Source organism: Chlorocebus sabaeus, chromosome 4 (genome assembly GCF_047675955.1).
Source record: "Chlorocebus sabaeus isolate Y175 chromosome 4, mChlSab1.0.hap1, whole genome shotgun sequence".
NCBI lineage: Eukaryota > Metazoa > Chordata > Mammalia > Primates > Cercopithecidae > Chlorocebus > Chlorocebus sabaeus.
The window spans coordinates 92,694,548-92,711,212 of NC_132907.1; the positions used below are offsets into that span (position 1 = coordinate 92,694,548).

General features: G+C 51.0%; 1 long non-coding RNA gene and 1 pseudogene across 1 annotated transcript; both read left to right on the forward strand.

Annotated features, from left to right (window-relative positions):
- The window catches only part of LOC140711533 (succinate dehydrogenase [ubiquinone] flavoprotein subunit, mitochondrial-like), a 44,059-nt pseudogene extending 31,729 nt beyond the window's left edge, over positions 1–12,330 (forward strand).
- Positions 12,331–13,099: 769 nt separating this feature from the next.
- Positions 13,100–15,688, forward strand: LOC103214937 (uncharacterized). Its single transcript, XR_489894.3, has 2 exons — positions 13,100–14,553; positions 14,938–15,688. It is a non-coding gene; the product is annotated as an uncharacterized lncRNA (long non-coding RNA).
- The last annotated feature ends 977 nt before the right edge of the window (positions 15,689–16,665 follow it).

Consider the following 16,665-nt stretch of genomic DNA (forward strand, 5'->3'; position numbering starts at 1 on the left):
AATACGGCAAGAGTTCCTATTATCTGGAACCGTGGCGATGTAGTGGCACCTCAACCTCAAATGATATGGCCCACTGTAGGAGTTAACATAAGGATTTGTGGAAACTATTAATAGCTTTTAATAAGATCAGAATTTGGGAAAGAATAAAAAAGCATCTAGAAGGACACTCTACAGTCTTGTCTTTGGATGTTGCAAAATTAAAAGAACAAATAGTTGAAGCATCCCAGGCACACCTGACCTTACTGCTAGGAACTGGAGTGCTTGAAGGAGCTGCAGACAGATTAGCAGCTAGTAACCCATTAAAATGGATAAAACCACTTGGAAGCTCTGTGATTTCAGTGTTGATTGTGCTTTTAATCTGTGTTGTTTGTCTGTATAGTCTGCAGTTGCAGATCCTGACGCCTGCGAGAAGTAGCTCACCGTGACAGAGCGGCCTTTGCTTTTATCGCTTTGCAAAACAAAGAAGGGGGACATGTTGGGAACAGACCCCTCAGTGTGGCCATAAACTGGCCCCCAAACTGGCCATAAACAAAATCTCTGCAGCGCTGTGACACGCTCGTGATGGCCATGACGCCCACGCTGGAAGGTTGTCAGTTTACCAGAATGAGGGCAAGGAACACCTGGCCCACCCAGGGTGGAAAACCGCTTAAGGGGTTCTTAAAGCACAAACAGTAGCATGAGCAATCTGTGCCTTAAGGACATGTTCCTGCTGCAGATAACTAGCCAGACCCATCCCTTTGTTTCCCTTAAGGAATACTTTTAGTAAATCTTATAGTCATAAGCTTGTTGTCAATAAATATGTGAGTAAATCTCTGTTCGAGGCTCTCAGCTCTGAAGGCTGTGAGACCCCTGATTTCCCACTCCACATGCTATTTTCTGTGTGTGTGTCTTTAATTCCTCTAGTGCTGCTGGGTTAGGGTCTCCCCAACCAAGTTGATCTCGGGAGTAAATATTGAAAAGGAATCAATACAATTGCTATTATTTACAGATGTAATTTCCAAAAAATTCCCAGAGAATAAACTGAAAAATTAACAGAAACAAAACAAGAATGCAGTAAGGTGTCTGGATAAGAGATTTATATCTAAAAATCAGTAGCTTTGTGATGTGCCAGCAGTAATCTGCTCAGACATCAGTAAATATCTCATTCACATTTTAAACAAAAAATTAAAAATGCCTTGAAATAATGTAACCAGAAATACAAGAAAGGATATGAAAACGTGGCTGCTAAAGGACATGAAAGAATGTAATACTAGATTTTGAGATGCAACTTTTTTCATTTGTTCTTCCTGAAAAACCATTAGGTTGATGTGCATTGCAGTGTCATGATTATGTATGAGTCTAAGGAAAATCAGATGAAATGTCCAAATTAAACCATGAAGGTGCATTGGTAGAGGAAGAAACAATTAGGGTCAGGGGAGCAAAGCAGAGTTAGAGGGAGAAGCAAGGAGGAGGAGGGATCACGGAGGTGGTGTCTGTCTGTCCCACAGGAAGCAACAGCTGACGCCCGGTTGCCAGCACACCTACAGTAAACTTCGGGTCCACTGCATGGCACGTTTCTCGCCACAGTAAAACTATGAAAGAAGTCAGTGTACAAGAAGCTTCTACAAAATAGGCAGAAGACAGTAGCCAGATGGGCCAAGGGCCCCAGCCACCCACGCCCCTCCCTCTCACTAAAGACCTTCGGCTCCAACCCCACTATCACCAGGGCTCTGCTCAGCTCCTCCTAGTTTGTGTCACCACAGGGCTGCTTTCTTGTGTCACGTTCACCACCAGACCCCACGTCAGGAGTCCCGCCAGGGGTGTGGGGGAGGCAGCATTGCCTGGTTGGCCGCGGAGCCATGTGGAACATGGTGCCTCACAGGCAGTCTGCTTGGAGTCCTGGAGCCTGGCTGTATCCCACTGGAAAGGATGTGTCTGGGTCTAAGATGTGTATGTAACAGAAACATGTATTCAGAGCTTTAGTTAAAACTTCATTTTTAAGTTCAGAGTAATAAACTCATCTGAATTTCCTAATTTTTCTATTTGATTTACATAACTCAGCTGAAATGCAAAACAACAGTTAAGTCTAAAAGTTAAGCAGTTCTTGGTGTGGCTGCTTCTATGGATTAAAAGTTTACCAATAATATTTTGTGCCACAGTCAATGCAAAATCATGCTGCCGTGTTCCGTGTGGGAAGCGTGTTGCAAGAAGGTTGTGGGAAAATCAGCAAGTCTACGGAGACCTGAAGCACCTGAAGACGTTTGACCGGGGTGAGCAGACAGCACAGCGGGCTCTGTGCAGTGTTGGGCCCTGCCTTCTGCAGGGTGGGCTGGTGTCTGTGCTGTCAGTGCTGACTTAGTTCCATGCTTGCTGTCCGGATGGGTCCTGGCCCACAGCCATAAAGCCATAACCAGTGGCTACACGGACTAGCAGGCCCAGGCGGACAGCTCAGAAGGCCCCTGTGACTGGGCCCCGCCTGCCCCTGGTGGAACTTTTTGTGTCCCCAGGAATGGTCTGGAACACGGACCTGGTGGAGACCCTGGAGCTGCAGAACCTGATGCTGTGTGCGCTGCAGACCATCTACGGAGCAGAGGCGCGGAAGGAGTCACGGGGCGCCCACGCCAGGGAAGACTACAAGGTGCGCCTTCTCGCCACACCCACCTGCACCTGCCTTTTCCTCCCACCTGGTGGGACTCAGCCCCACCCCTGCATTTTCTCTGCATTTTATTTCATTTCCCCAAAAGTAAATCCAAAAAATGCCTTTTTCCCCCTGGTAACTTTGATCCCTGGGTTCCCACCATCCTCTGGATCACTGTGACCTTTTTCTTGCTTTGGGTCAGTGTCCACTGATAGCAGCAGTGGCATCTCCAAGCCAATGTGCTTTGCTGTTAGAAGGCCAAGGTTAGAAGTGCAGCCAGAGTGGCATGACCAGGAAATAAATGCCAGTTTATTTAATAACGGGTAAGCCACCGTTTCAAACCTGCCCTAAGGAGGAAATGCCAGTTTATTAAGTAACGAGTAAGCCACCGTTTCAGACCTGCCCTGTGGAGGAAATGCCAGTTTATTAAATAACGAGTAAGCCACCGTTTCAGACCTGCCCTGTGGTTTGGAAAAGGTATTATAGAGCCTGCCCTGTGGTCACTTGTTCTTCAGGTGAACTGATTTTTGTGCAGAGCACACGTGTTGGATTCTGCCTGGTAAGAGTTTTTCACATACGATAGCAAAAAATCACGGAAAGGGAAGCTTGGGGTACAAATGCAAGTTCAGGATAAACCACATCAGCAAAAGGACAAAAGCTGCACGAGGCAGGCACACAGGCTGGTTCAGGACCGTGTGTGGGCGGCGGCCGGCAGCCTTTCCAGTCAGCTGAGCACGGTGAGTGGGAAATCATTTTTATTCACCATGAAATTTTACTGATTTACCCTCCACTGGAGTATGCTGATGGCTGTAATCACTGCTCACAACTTGCTCTTGCCTCCTTGTACATATTTAAGAGTCTTTCCTGCAAAGTATATGAATCCGTGTTTGCCAGAATACAGAATAATAATAAATTTTTAATTTTTATTTTTATTTTTTTGAGATGAAGTCTTGCTGTCCCCCAGGCTGAAGTGCAGTGGCGCGATCTCAGCTCACTGCAAGCTCTGCCTCCCGGGTTCAAGTGATTCTCCTGCCTCAGCCTCCCAAGCAGGTGGGATTACAGATGCATGCCACCATGCCTGGCTAATTTTGTATTTTCAGTAGAGTTGGGGTTTCACCATGTTGGCCGGGCTGGTCTTGAACTCCTGACCTCAAGTGAACCACACACCTCGGCCTCCCAAAGTGCTGGGATTACAGGCGTGAGCCACTGTGCCTGGCCAGTAGCATAAATTCAGTTGGTCACAACAAGTTTTAATTAGAATAGAAGCCAGGTGCAGTGGCTCACACCTGTAATCCCAGCATTTGGGAGGCTGAGGCAGGCAGATCACTTGAGCCCGGAGTTCTAGACCAGCCTGGGCAACATGGCGAAACCTGTCTCTACACAAAAATAAAAAATTAGCCAGGCGTGGTGGTACGCACAGGAGGCTGAGGCAGGATGATTGATTGAGCCGGGGAAGTCAAGGCTCCAGCGAGCTGTGATCACACCACTGCACTCCAGCCTGGGTGACATAGCGAGAGCCTGTCTCAAAAGAAAAACAAGTTTTTTTTAAATAAAAACAGGCTGAAAGAGAAGATGGAGGTAGTAGGTAGTCCCCCAGCGCGTGCAGCAGAAAGACAAAGTATTTGGTGAACTCTCAGGTACATAAAGGGTGTCTGAGGGAACGTGCGGACACGGATTCCTCTGGACTCACTGCTGGCTGCACACCCCCTGGCCAGCCATGTGGCCTCCGTGGGTTCTGAACATGTTGATGGTGCCGGGGCTGATGTGGAAATGGAATGAGTTCTAGGGCATCTGTCTCTTAGATCATTTTAATGTTTGCTGTGTTTTTTCTGTATTGCTCTGTTAGAGTAATAAGATACGTGATGGTGTTTCTGGCCTCAGGTGCGGATTGATGAGTACGATTACTCCAAGCCCATCCAGGGGCAACAGAAGAAGCCCTTTGAGGAGCACTGGAGGAAGCACACCCTGTCCTACGTGGACGTCAGCACTGGGAAGGTCAGTGTGGAGCTGGTTCTCACCACAGCCCAAAATGCGCACGGCCCCGCCCAGGTTCGCGGGCTGACCTTGCTGATGGTGAACCGGGAGGAGCAGGCCGGATTTAAATCAACTCCTGACAGATTTGAGGCACCACTGAAACAGGCACTCTGACAGCAGTCAGGCTTCTGGCTGGAAACCGAATCCAGCGCCTGCAGGTGGCTCAGAGGAGCCTTGAGGAAGGGCTGCTCCGTGGTGTGGGCCAGATGGAAGTCCCTGGGCAGGAGCAAGTGTCCAAGGCCTGGTGGCGGGGAGGAGATGAGGATTGTGGACTTAGGGAGAAAGTCAGCGTCTGTGGGGTGGGGACACACAGCCACTACCAGAAACCAGTCCCAAGCCAAGGGAGCCCAGAAGAGACCCCTCCCCTCTCCTCCCTTGAGCTGGCCCAACTGGAAGCATCTGCACGGGAGCCGAGGGGATGTGGTGCAGCCCTTAGCATCCCCTGGGCACTGAGCAAGCAGAGAAGGGAAGGGCAGAAATTGAGGAGGGGTTGGGGTGAGCAGAGGGTTTGTGGTGAGCAGCGTCCTGGGAACAGCCAGCCAAGGGTGTGGTAGGGGGGTTGCAGCCTTGTTCCACACAAGCACAGTTCACCTGTGTGGCATTTCCGCTGGGCATTAAGATTCAGAAATAATGAAGATAGAAAGCTTTTACCCTTAAGCTTTTCGTAGCTTGTAAGAGATAGTTGTATAATCACTTATCTGTGTCTGTGGAAGTTACCTTTGGACTCTCACTATCATCTAGTGTGTCTGTTCAGGCAGTAGGTCATTTTCAGAATTTGTCATGAAGGCCATTTCCTGATCGTATATAGAAATCACACCTCACTCGCCTAGCACAAGTCTGTTTTTAATGTTTCCGGGTTCGGGTTTTTTGTTTTTCTGAGACAGTCTCATCCCTGTTGCCCAGGCTGAAATGTGGTGGCTCGATCTTGTCTCACTGTAGCCTCAACCTCCCCCTGGCTCAGGTGATCCTCCCACCTCAGCCTCCCAGGCACACGCCACCATGCCTGGCTAATTTTTGTATGTTTTGTAGAGATGGGGTTTCGCCACGTTGCCTAGGCTAGTCTTGAACTCAAGTGATCCACCTGTCTTGACCTCCCCAACAGGCATGAACCAACACGCTCAGCCAGTTTTAGTGATTTTTCAAGAAATACATACTCATTTCAGAAAGTACAAAGAGATTGAAATAAGAGCTCACTAACCAGAGACGACCCATTATGGTTTAAATTTCTTTGTGTGTGTGCCTACCTTTTCCTGTGTGTGCATTTTTAATATACAATTCCTTCTCTGAAATCCTTGGGACCAGAAGTGTTTCGGATTTCAGGCTTGTTCAGACTTTGGAATATATCTGCATGATACTTACTGTCTGAGTGTCCCCAGTCGGAAGATCTGACTCCATAGCACATTTCTTTTGAATGTCATGTTGGTGCTCAGAAAGCTTCAGATTTTGGAGAATTTCAGATTTTTGGATTAGGGATGTTCAACCTATGTAAATATTTACTTTGAACTGGAAGTAGGTAGTTTAAACATACAGTGTCTCGGTATAGACAAGGGTTCTCCCACTTTTCATGACCGAGCATTTTTGTAAAGCACTGAGAATCTGGCACAGGGTCATTTCGTCGCTCTGTTCCACTCTACGGATCTGCCGCCATTTACAGTCCCCTGTTGCGCATGTAGATCATTTTTGAATTTGTTATTGGAAAAGACTGCGGCAAATACCTTTAAGTTCCCAGGCCATAAATCTACTGGTTAGGGACCGCCAGTTTAAATAACCAAATACTAAAAGAACTGGCATAGAAGTAAATGGGCTGCTTCTTTATTTTTAGGCTGTTCTTTTTAGAGAACAATGACAATTATTTCCAAGTTTGTCATTAGAAAATAATATTAGGGTGGTGCAAAAGTAATTGCAGTTTTGGCCATTACTTTCAGTGGTAAAAGCCACAATTTTGCACCAACTTAATATGATAAATTTGTTCCTTAAAGTGTATTTTTTGTAAGAAAAACCTTTTGTTTGTCCTTCTATTAATTTTTTGGTTTTTTCTTGGTAGAGACAGAGTCTTGTCATGCTGCCCAGGCTGGAGTGCAGTGGTGTGATCTCAGCTCACTACAACCTCCACTTCCCAGGCTCCAGCAATCCTCCCACCTCAGCCTCCCAAGGAGCTGAGACTACAGGTGTGAGCCACCATGCCTGGCTAATTTTTATATTTTTTTATAGAGACTGGGTTTCACCATCTTGCCCAGGCTGATCTCAAATTCCTGGGCTCAAGCAGTCCTCCTGCCTCAGCCTCCCAGAGTATTGGGATTATAGGTGTGAGCCACTGCCAGAAAAACTTTCCTAAGGCAAGGCAGGTTTTACATTATATTTAGATTTTTTTTTTTTAATGATATCTTTTTTGGCAGTGCACAGCTAGAGAACAACACATCACGCAGAGGAAACAGTTGTGCTTATGTGATGGGGCCTCAGCACTAGGAAGGAGTGGACTGTTGGCACATGCAGCAGCTTGAATAAATCTGAAAGTCACTATAGTCACTATGCTGCGTAAGAGAAGCCAAATAAAAAAGTGCATGCTGTGTACAGAGGGTGTCGAGAATGCCTCCTGTGTGACGGAAGGCAGATCTGTGGTTCCCTGCAGACTGGCAGGAGCAGATTCTTAAGGCACAGGAAGAAGCTTGCAGCAGGTAGAATGTGTTCATTACCTTCTGTGCATTACACCAAAAAAAAGCTGGTAATAAAAATGCTAACCAAAAAAAAGGTGAAACTAGGATGAAATTTCTTACCTGTGTGATTGGTAAACGTGCAGGTTTGCCATCATGTTTTGTTTATGAAGCTGTGGGGTACAAGGATTCTCGTACGTCACTGTGGAATGCAGAACGTTGCAGCCTCGTGGAAGAGGATTTGGCAGCGTCTAACGAAAGTATGTGGCATTTGCCCTTTGACTCAGCAATTCTAGAATCTGCCTCAAAAAAACTCTGGCAAAGAAATGAAAGGACTTTACGCACAGAGTTCTTTTCACAGCCTGAATGTGTTTACAACAAAGCTCTTCACTGTGGCATTTGTAAACGTAGGGAAAAGAAAGAGAGATCAAACTGTCACTGTGTCTATGTAGAAAAGGAAGACATAAGAACTCCATTCTGATCTGTACCCTGAACAATTGTTTTGCCCTGAGATGCTGTTATTCTGTAACTTTGCCCCAACCTTGAGCTCACAGGAACATGTGTTGTATGGAATCAAGGTGTAAGGATCTAGGGCTGTGCAGGATGTGCCTTGCGAACAATATGTTTACAGGCAGTGTGCTTGGGAAAAGTCATCGCCATTCTCCATTCTCGATAAACCAGGGGCACAATGCACTGCGGAAAGCTGCAGGGACCTCTGCCCTGGAAAGCTGGGTATCATCCACGGCTTCTCCCCACTGAGATAGCCTGAGATATGGCCTCGTGGGATGGGAAAGCCTGACCGTCCCCCAACCTGACACCCTTGGAGGGTCTGTGCTGAGGAGGATTAGTAAAAGAGGAAGGCCTCTTGCAGTTGAAATAAGAGGAAGGCCTCTGTCTCCTGCCTGCCTCTGGGAACGGAATGTCTCGGTATAACACTCGATTGTACATTCGTTCAGTTCTGAGATTAAAAAAACCCTGTGGCGGGAGGTGAGACATGTTGGCAGCAATGCTGCTCTGTTAGTCTTTACTCCACTGAGATACTTGGGTGGAGAGAAGCATAAATCTGGCCCATGTGCACATCCAGGCGTAGCACCTTCCCTTGAACTTATTTGTGACACACATTCCTTTGCTCACATGTTTTCTTGCTGACCTTCTCCCCACTGTCACCCTGCTCTCCTGCCGCGTTCCTCTTGCTGAGATAGTGAAAATAGTAATCAGTAAATACTGAGGGAACTCAGAGACCGGGGCCGGGGCGGGTCCTCCGTGTGCTGAGTGCTGGTCCCCTGGGCTCACTGTTCTTTCTCTGTACTTTGTCTCTGTGTCTTATTTCTTTTCTCAGTCTCTCATCCCGCCTGATGAGAAATACCCACAGGCGTGGAGGGGCTGTCTCCCTTCATTCTATAGTTATTATAAATGTACAGGAACATTAAAAGGAACATGCTTGTATAACGCCACTCAGTAGCCCAGGAAATGACCAATCTGATGTCTGTTAAATTCCATCCAAGCCCCCTGCAACCACCATTTTTAAAATAAAATTAAAAACTGGTCCTTTCCTTGGTGATACAAGTAAAATAATAACTAGAACAGAAGAAAAAGAAATTCCCAAACAAGTAACTTTAAAATTTGATGTTTGTGCAGCCATTAATGGTAACAAGCTAGAATTAAAATGTAGTTCCCTTAACTAGGGAAAGAGCTACACAGTAAAAAATAAACATGTTTGTCATAAGTTAAGGGTCTGTGAAAATTGTGCCTATTGGCCATGTGTTATTTAGGCTACTTAAAAACAGGACAAAAAGGACCCAGTTCACCTTCAAAAAGGGGCAACCAATCTCTCCTAGATACTGGTCCCTGTAACCTGCCAAACGAATAATCTCTAACCCCCTAGATCCCGGTCCCCGTAACCCACCAAACGAATAATCTCTAACCCCCTAGATCCCGGTCCCCGTAACCCACCAAACGAGTAATCTCTAACCCCCTAGATCCCGGTCCCCGTAACCCCCCAAACGAGTAATCTCTAACCCCCTAGATCCCGGTCCCTCTGACCCACCAAACGAATAATCTCTAACCCCCTAGATCCCGGTCCCCGTAACCCACCAAACGAGTAATCTCTAACCCCCTAGATCCCCATTGGAAGAATGGAGAACATGCAGCCCTGGGGATCGATGGGACAGGGCTAAACCCCCAAGTTGCTATTTTAGTCCGAGGGGAGGTCCACAGACGCTGTCCCAAGCCAGTGTTTCAAGCCTTTTATGATGAGCTGAATCGGCCAGCACCAAAGCTTCCAAAAAAGACAGAGCCACACACACCTTGCATCACCCAGGTGGGGAAAATGAGCTGGGCTTTGGGTGCTGGGAAAGTCGTGCCTGCAGCCCCCTTCAGAGTCAGGCTGCAGTGCCCAGGGAGCCCGAGAGAGAGGTGGAGAGGCCTCCTGAACGGGGCTCTGGGCATCACAACAGTTGGTGCCTTCTGGGCAGGACGCGCAGAGTCTGCACCGCCAGCTCCAGGGAGGTGACCCGCTGACTGAGTTGGTGCTCATGGTTCTTGGTCCCATCCCACATGGCAAGACACAGACAAACTGCCCAGCCACACAAACCAATGAGCGAGAGGAGTTCCCCAAATTGTGTGTCTGGAGGCCAGGTGGGTCCCTTGTCCTACATCTAAAGCCCGGACCCCATGCCCCCCACAGCCTACCCTGAGGTGGGTCCCGGCACATGGTTGTTGCCTCCAGGACAGGGGACGTGAGCCCACAGTGTGGGCCGCCCCTCGCCATCCACCGGGGCTGCCCATGGCCATGGGTGTGGCACTCTCGGGGCCCAGTATGCAGCAATGGAGGCCACAGTGACGGGAATCTCCAGGGTGGTCTGGCAGGCGTCCAGGCCTTCCCTGGCTCCAGCCCATTGTCTGGCCAGTTATGTTCCCCAGGGGCCACCTGATGCCTCTGGCACTCTCCGTGCTGGCTGGGAAGACCAGTGTTGGCCACTTGGCCGTGGGCAGCCTCCTTCTGGCACTAGCATGTGTCCCTCCCTCTGTCCTCGCTCTGCCTGCCACGTTTGCTCAGCCACATGGCATCGGGGTGTCCTCGCCTGTCCAGCCTCTCAACCTGGTGAGCCTCAAGGGCATAGAGCTCTGCCCACCAGGCTGACATACCCCGAAGGGGGACTGGACTGGACTCAGGAAAGCCCCGGCTCATGGCAACCTTTTCCACCTGGGCTGCTCGGCCTGGGTGAGTCCTTACTGGGGAGGGGGCTCCTCTGCCCTCTGGCTGATAGGTGTGTGCTGGGGGACACAGGTCAGGAAGCAAAAGCAGAGAAACCAGGGAGGGGGCGTGAGGTGTGGAGGCAAAGAGGGGTCCTCCCCTGGCCAGTGTGTGTAGCCAGCTGCCCCTCCCACCCCAAAGCCATGCCCAGGAGCAGCCCCTTACTGTGTGTCCAGGGGGCAGGATGCTGACCCTACTTCACCTTCCCTTTAATCCAGCTGTGACCCTGCCCCGCGCCGGGATGCGCTGGGATGGCTTGGGGGCAGCACCCTGCACAGCGGCTCTGGCTCTAAGCTGCACAATCGGATGTCCTGCACAGTCACCTGCTAATCCAGCACAAGCCGGTGAAGGTCATTCCTCTGGGCGTGAGTCGCCACCCTGCACCCTGCACCCTGCACAGCGGCTCTGGCTGTAGGCTGCACAGTCGGATGTCCTGCACAGTCACCTGCTGATCCAGGACAAGCCGGTGAAGGTCACTCCTCTGGGGGCGAGTCGCCACCCTGCACCCTGCACCCTGCACAGTGGCTCTGGCTCTAAGCTGCACAATCGGATGTCCTGCACAGTCACCTGCTGATCCAGGACAAGCCGGTGAAGGTCATTCCTCTGGGCGTGAGTCGCCACCCTGCACCCTGCACAGCGGCTCTGGCTGTAGGCTGCACAGTCGGATGTCCTGCACAGTCACCTGCTGATCCAGGACAAGCCGGTGAAGGTCACTCCTCTGGGCGTGAGTCGCCACCCTGCACCCTGCACAACGGCTCTGGCTCTAAGCTGCACAATCAGATGTCCTGCACAGTCACCTGCTAATCCAGCACAAGCCGGTGAAGGTCATTCCTCTGGGCGCGAGTCGCCACCCTGCACCCTGCAGGACAGGTAACTTGGGGAGGGCTCACGTTATCTTATTTAACAAAAGCATTGCCCAGAGCATGGTATGATAAAGGCCTGGCAGGATGGAGGGCGCCTCCCACAGAACTTTCACCAGGTGGAGGAAGGCAGGATGCCCACGGGGCATTTGGGCAGATGCCACAGGGCGATGCTGGGTGGAACCCCCAGCTGTCAGCTCTGGGAGGGGTGAGGAGGCCTTGGGCTCCTCTTCCAGGTAGCCCCACTCAGAGCCTTGGACAGAGGGCGGCGCTGCATGGAGGGGCAGCCAGAGCCAGACTGGGAGCAAGAGGGCCAGAGGGAGGCAAGATGCAAAGCAAAGCCTGGAAATCCAGACGACACCGGGAACCTCCTGCACTCTCTGAGGTTCACCAGCGCCCAGACCCGCCTGTGGATAGACTCACCCTTGTCCTCTGGGTCCCGCCTGTGCCCAGGACTCCCAGGACCTCGGAGGTATACTCTAGGCGTGATCTTCATTCTTCTGCAGAACTGTTCGCCTTAATTTGCTGGAGATTGTCTTAAAGCATGGCCTCTATCCATCCACAGATTTAGCGGAATTGATTAAAATAAACAACACTTGGCCGGGTGCGGTGGCTCAAGCCTGTAATCCCAGCACTTTGGGAGGCCGGGATGGAAGGATCACTAGGTCAGGAGATCGAGACCATCCTGGCTAACACAGTGAAACCCCTTCCCTACTAAAAAATACAAAAAACTAGCCGGGTGAGGTGGCGGCGCCTGTAGTCCCAGCTACTCGGGAGGCTGAGGCAGGAGAATGGCCTGAACCCGGGAGGCGGAGCTTGCAGTGAGCTGAGATCCGGCCACTGCACTCCAGCCTGGGTGACAGAGCGAGACTCCGCCTCAAAAAAATAAATAAATAAATAAATAAACAACACTTTCATGTCGTCCTTTTAAGGATTTCTTCAAAGCACTGTGTTGATTTTATAATTCACCTGCCTGGGAGAGTTGGCTTAAGGGATATTCTGAAATGAACAAACAGCCACAGTCGCCTGTGAAGAGCCACACGTCGCCCGTCCCATCCCAGCTCTGAGCCTCTGTGAGGTTCTCCCCTGCCTGCTGAGCTCCCTCCCTTGTGACACTGGGGGTGGCCACTTTTCCCATGCTGCAGGGGACTCCAGATCCCAAGGGGCAGGCCCAACTCCCTGAGAAACTCAGGGACCAGTGGCCACTGTCTCCTTGGAGACAAGGGTTTGTCCAGAAAATGTGGTGGGCAGGATGGGCTGGATCTGAGACAGGCCTCCAGGTGCCAGGGTCACAAGCCAGTCAGCCTGAGCAGCAGGCGGTCACTGCAACACATCAAGGCTCTTGTGACTTCGAGTCTGGCCCCTGGGAAAGGAACCAAATGGGCCGACTCAGTGTGGCCCCTGGAAAAGGGACTGAATGGGCTGACTCATGTCTGAGATGCCGGTCAGCCTCTCTCAACCTTGCCCCTCGCTGGGAGGCCAGACACTGGGCCAGGACCCGGAGGGTGGGAAGTCACAGCCCAGAGGATGGGGGAGAAGTGAGGACATGGAGGGGAGGGGAGGAGGATGGGGGTTGCAGTTGGGGGGAAGGTGAGGAGGACATGGAGAGGTGAGGAGGATGGGAGGAGGTGAGTAGGACAGGGGGCGCAGTGAGGGGGAAGTTGAGGAGAATGGGGGGAGGTGAGGACATGGGGGAGGTGAGGAGGACCGGGGCACGGTGAAGGGGAAGGTGACATGGAGGCGAGGATGGGGGTAGGTGAGGAGGACATAGGGGAGGTGAGGAAGACGGAGAGAGGTGAGGAGGACATAGGGAAGGTGAGGAGAACGGGGAGAAGTGAGGAGGACATAGGGGAGGTGAGGACGATGGAGGGGAGGTGAGGAGGACATAGGGAAGGTGAGGAGGGGTGAGGTGAGGACATAGGGGAGGTGAGGAGGACGGGGGGAGGTGAGGATGGGTGGAGGTGAGGAGGATGGGGGGAGGTGTGGAGGAGAATCTCAGATGCCAGTGGGTCAGGGTGCCTGTCACCAGGTGAGTGCCTGCAGCTGCCCTGGCTCGTGGCTTCCGTGGCCTGCAGGCTCTGCTGCTTTCTGGCATTTGTGGGTGCCTTTAGCCTTGTCCACAGGAGGAGGCTGCTTCTGCAGAGCAGGGCCCCCGACAGGCCTTAGCAAACCCCTGAGGACCTTAGACTTGAGGACCCTCCACAAGGAAAGGTGGGGGCAGGGCTGGCCAGAGGGGCTCTTTGTGTAGCTCTTGCTGGGGGTGCCAGGCCCTCAACTGGATGTGAGAAGGCGGCCCTGGGGCACAGCTGGGATGGCTATGCTGGGGCCGGCTCCAAGACCCCTCTGCCTTCGGGGACAGAGGACTCAGTGCAGAGGCCTGGCCTTGAATCCATGTGGCTTTTCTACAGGCTGTGGGTGAAGACCACCCAAGGATTCTGGGTGAGCTCCAGACCGTGAGCTTCCGGTGGGTGAGGGGGCAGCAGCAGCGGCCACATCTCAGGAGCCTGTCTAGGGCCCGTCCTCTCTGGTGGGTGAGGGGGGCAGCAGCGGCGGCCACATCTCAGGAGCCTGTCTAGGGCCCGTCCTCTCTGGTGGGTGAGGGGGCAGGAGCGGCGACCACATCTCAGGAGCCTGTTTAGGGCCTGTCCTCCAGAAAAGCAGGGGCAGAGACACGAGGCAGCAGCCCCCGGAGACCCTCCCGCACGTGGCCAGCCAGCAGGCGGGGCCGCATCAGCCTCCTGACAGGAGGGGTCCCGGATGCAGCCTCGGTTCCTGGGCCCTGGAAGCTGCCTGGCGTGGCTTGACCAGGCTCAGCCAGGGAGGCATTTCCAGAAAGCTTCCTTCTCGTCCCGAGAGCTGCCTGTGTTCTGTGCTCACCGGGCCTGCGGTCAGCACAGAATGTGGTTTAGGGCCGCTGCTCTAGGGGCTGGGGAGGGTGAAACCTGCGTGACCAGTGGCACGATGCATCCTGCTACCTCCGGAGACTCCTTAAAGGGTGGTGATGGCCGAGCATGTGGAGGCCCTGAAGCGACCCAGCCCATTCTGGGCGAGGAGGGGAACTGAACTCCCCAGGAGCGAGAAGTCCTGGGGCTGAGGCTGAGCTGAGTGGAGTCTGGAGCAGAGAGGATTCGGGACGTAAGTTCGATGTGAGGTTTTTAATTTTCAAGGGTAGGAGTTTGTGTGTATGAATGTTGCTGTGGTCTGAATGGCCCCCGAAATCCATGTGTTGGAACCTTAATACCCAGTACAACAGTGTTGGGGGTGGGGCCTTTGGGAGGAGCTTAGGTCATGCGGGTAGAGGGTGGATTAAGGCTGGTGCCTTGATGTGGGACTTCCCAGCCCCCAGAACTGTGCAAGAAAAAAACCTGTTCTTCATCAATTACCTAGCAAGAAGTATTTCATTACAGCAGCACAAACAGATTCACACACATGTATTGCTGGGGGTGTGTGTGTGTGTGTGTGTGCATGTGCATGTATACCACATTCCTTGTGAAATTAAAGATATTTTCCCAAACACAGAATGACTCAGTGCCCAGCTGTGTTCCTGGAGCCTTGGCTGCTCCTCTGTGTGAACTGTGCTCAGTGGGCCAGTGTCATGACCTGGAAAAGCTGCAACCCGAGAAAGGGAGCCAGCCCTGCCGTTCCCTATCGTGCTGAGTGAGCTGCTGCAAACTCGCCACAGACTCACCCTGGATCCTCTGAAACAAGGACCTTCTGTCCCCAGGACCTCTGTCCCAGGCTCTCTGTGCACCCAGGATCCACCCAGACCACAGGAGCTGACAGTTGAGGCCACGTGCAGGACACTGGGGAAGATGAGGGGCCCCTCTCACTTCCTCCTCCTCCTCTTCCTCCTCTGCCAGCTCCAGGTCTGTCCACCGCCTTCCCCTTATCCCCACATTGCTGCAACCTCACCCTTCCCTCCACATTCTTATTATCCAAGAGAGCAAGTAAAGCACAGTATTTAGTTGAGTTTGTTTTTCATTGAGATAAATTGGCGTGTAACAAAACTAAGAATAAAATCTAATTAGTGATAATCCATCAATCAGGCTAACATGTAATCTGGATTAGGGAACATTGTATCTTTGTCTGCATCTTTGAAACAGACGACTTTCATGCATATTTATCAATGAGAAAACCAGATGCCAATGTTTTTGCGATGCTGTGGTGACTGACTGTACAAGACTCATTTACATTAACACAGTTACTGAGAATGGAATGTTAGTGAATAAGATTTCTTTTACATAAATGAAGATGTCTTAAAATCCTGTTACCCTGAAAGTTGACTCACTGAATTCGCATTTCATGCATCCAGAAAAGGCCATGCCAGTGTAGCAGCACGAGCCACGGACAAAACTCCTCAGACACCGGTTTAAAGAAGGAAGAGGTTTATTCGGCCGGGAGCGTCAGCAGACTTGCGTCTTAAGAGCCGAGCTCCCTGAAAAAGAAATTCTTGGCCTTTTTAAAGCCTTACAACTCTGAGGGGTCCATGTGAAAAGGTTGTGATAAATGAGCAGGCGTGGGGAACGTGACTAGGGGCTACGTGCATCAGCTAACAGAACAGAAAGTTTTGCAATGCTTTTTCATACGATGTCTGGAATTTACAGATAATACAAGTAGTTTTAGTCACGGGGTTGATGTTATTATTATTTTTAAACTCCTAGGGCCGGGTGGTGCCGCCAAGGTTGTCTGGCTACTTATCTTACTTTTGTTTCTTTCCAACTTTTTGCTTTCTCTCTTTCTTCCTGTCTTGTGAACTAGGCAAGGTGCGGGGAGGAGGGCAGTAGGAGTAGTAGTGGTCTCCTTCCTTACCAGGTGGACTCCTTCTGAACTTCAGCAGTGGTGACTGGTGGTTTCTGTAATGAAATTTCAGTTCGACCCTCATCTGAGATGAGAGAGTGTCTGAGATGAGCGAGTGTCTGAGATGAGAGAGTGTCTGGTAACACAAGGCTCAGGAACTGCACACGACCTCTCACGAAAGCTTATGTCCAGCTTCCATCTGGTGCCAGCCCACTCGAAGGGCAGCTAACTGTCACTAGGAAAGTCCTGTGGGCAGTAAGTGTTACATAAGACGTACATTCGGTGAAGCCAGGCCCATCACATGACGAAAGCTTGTTAGAGTGGGTTTATCTGTCAGATTCCAGATTCATAGATAGAAAAGGAGGAGACGTTTATGTCTTCGGCCATTATAAAGAATAATTCTTATATGTTTTAAAATTTTGGCTGTGTATATAATTTAGAGATCTACAT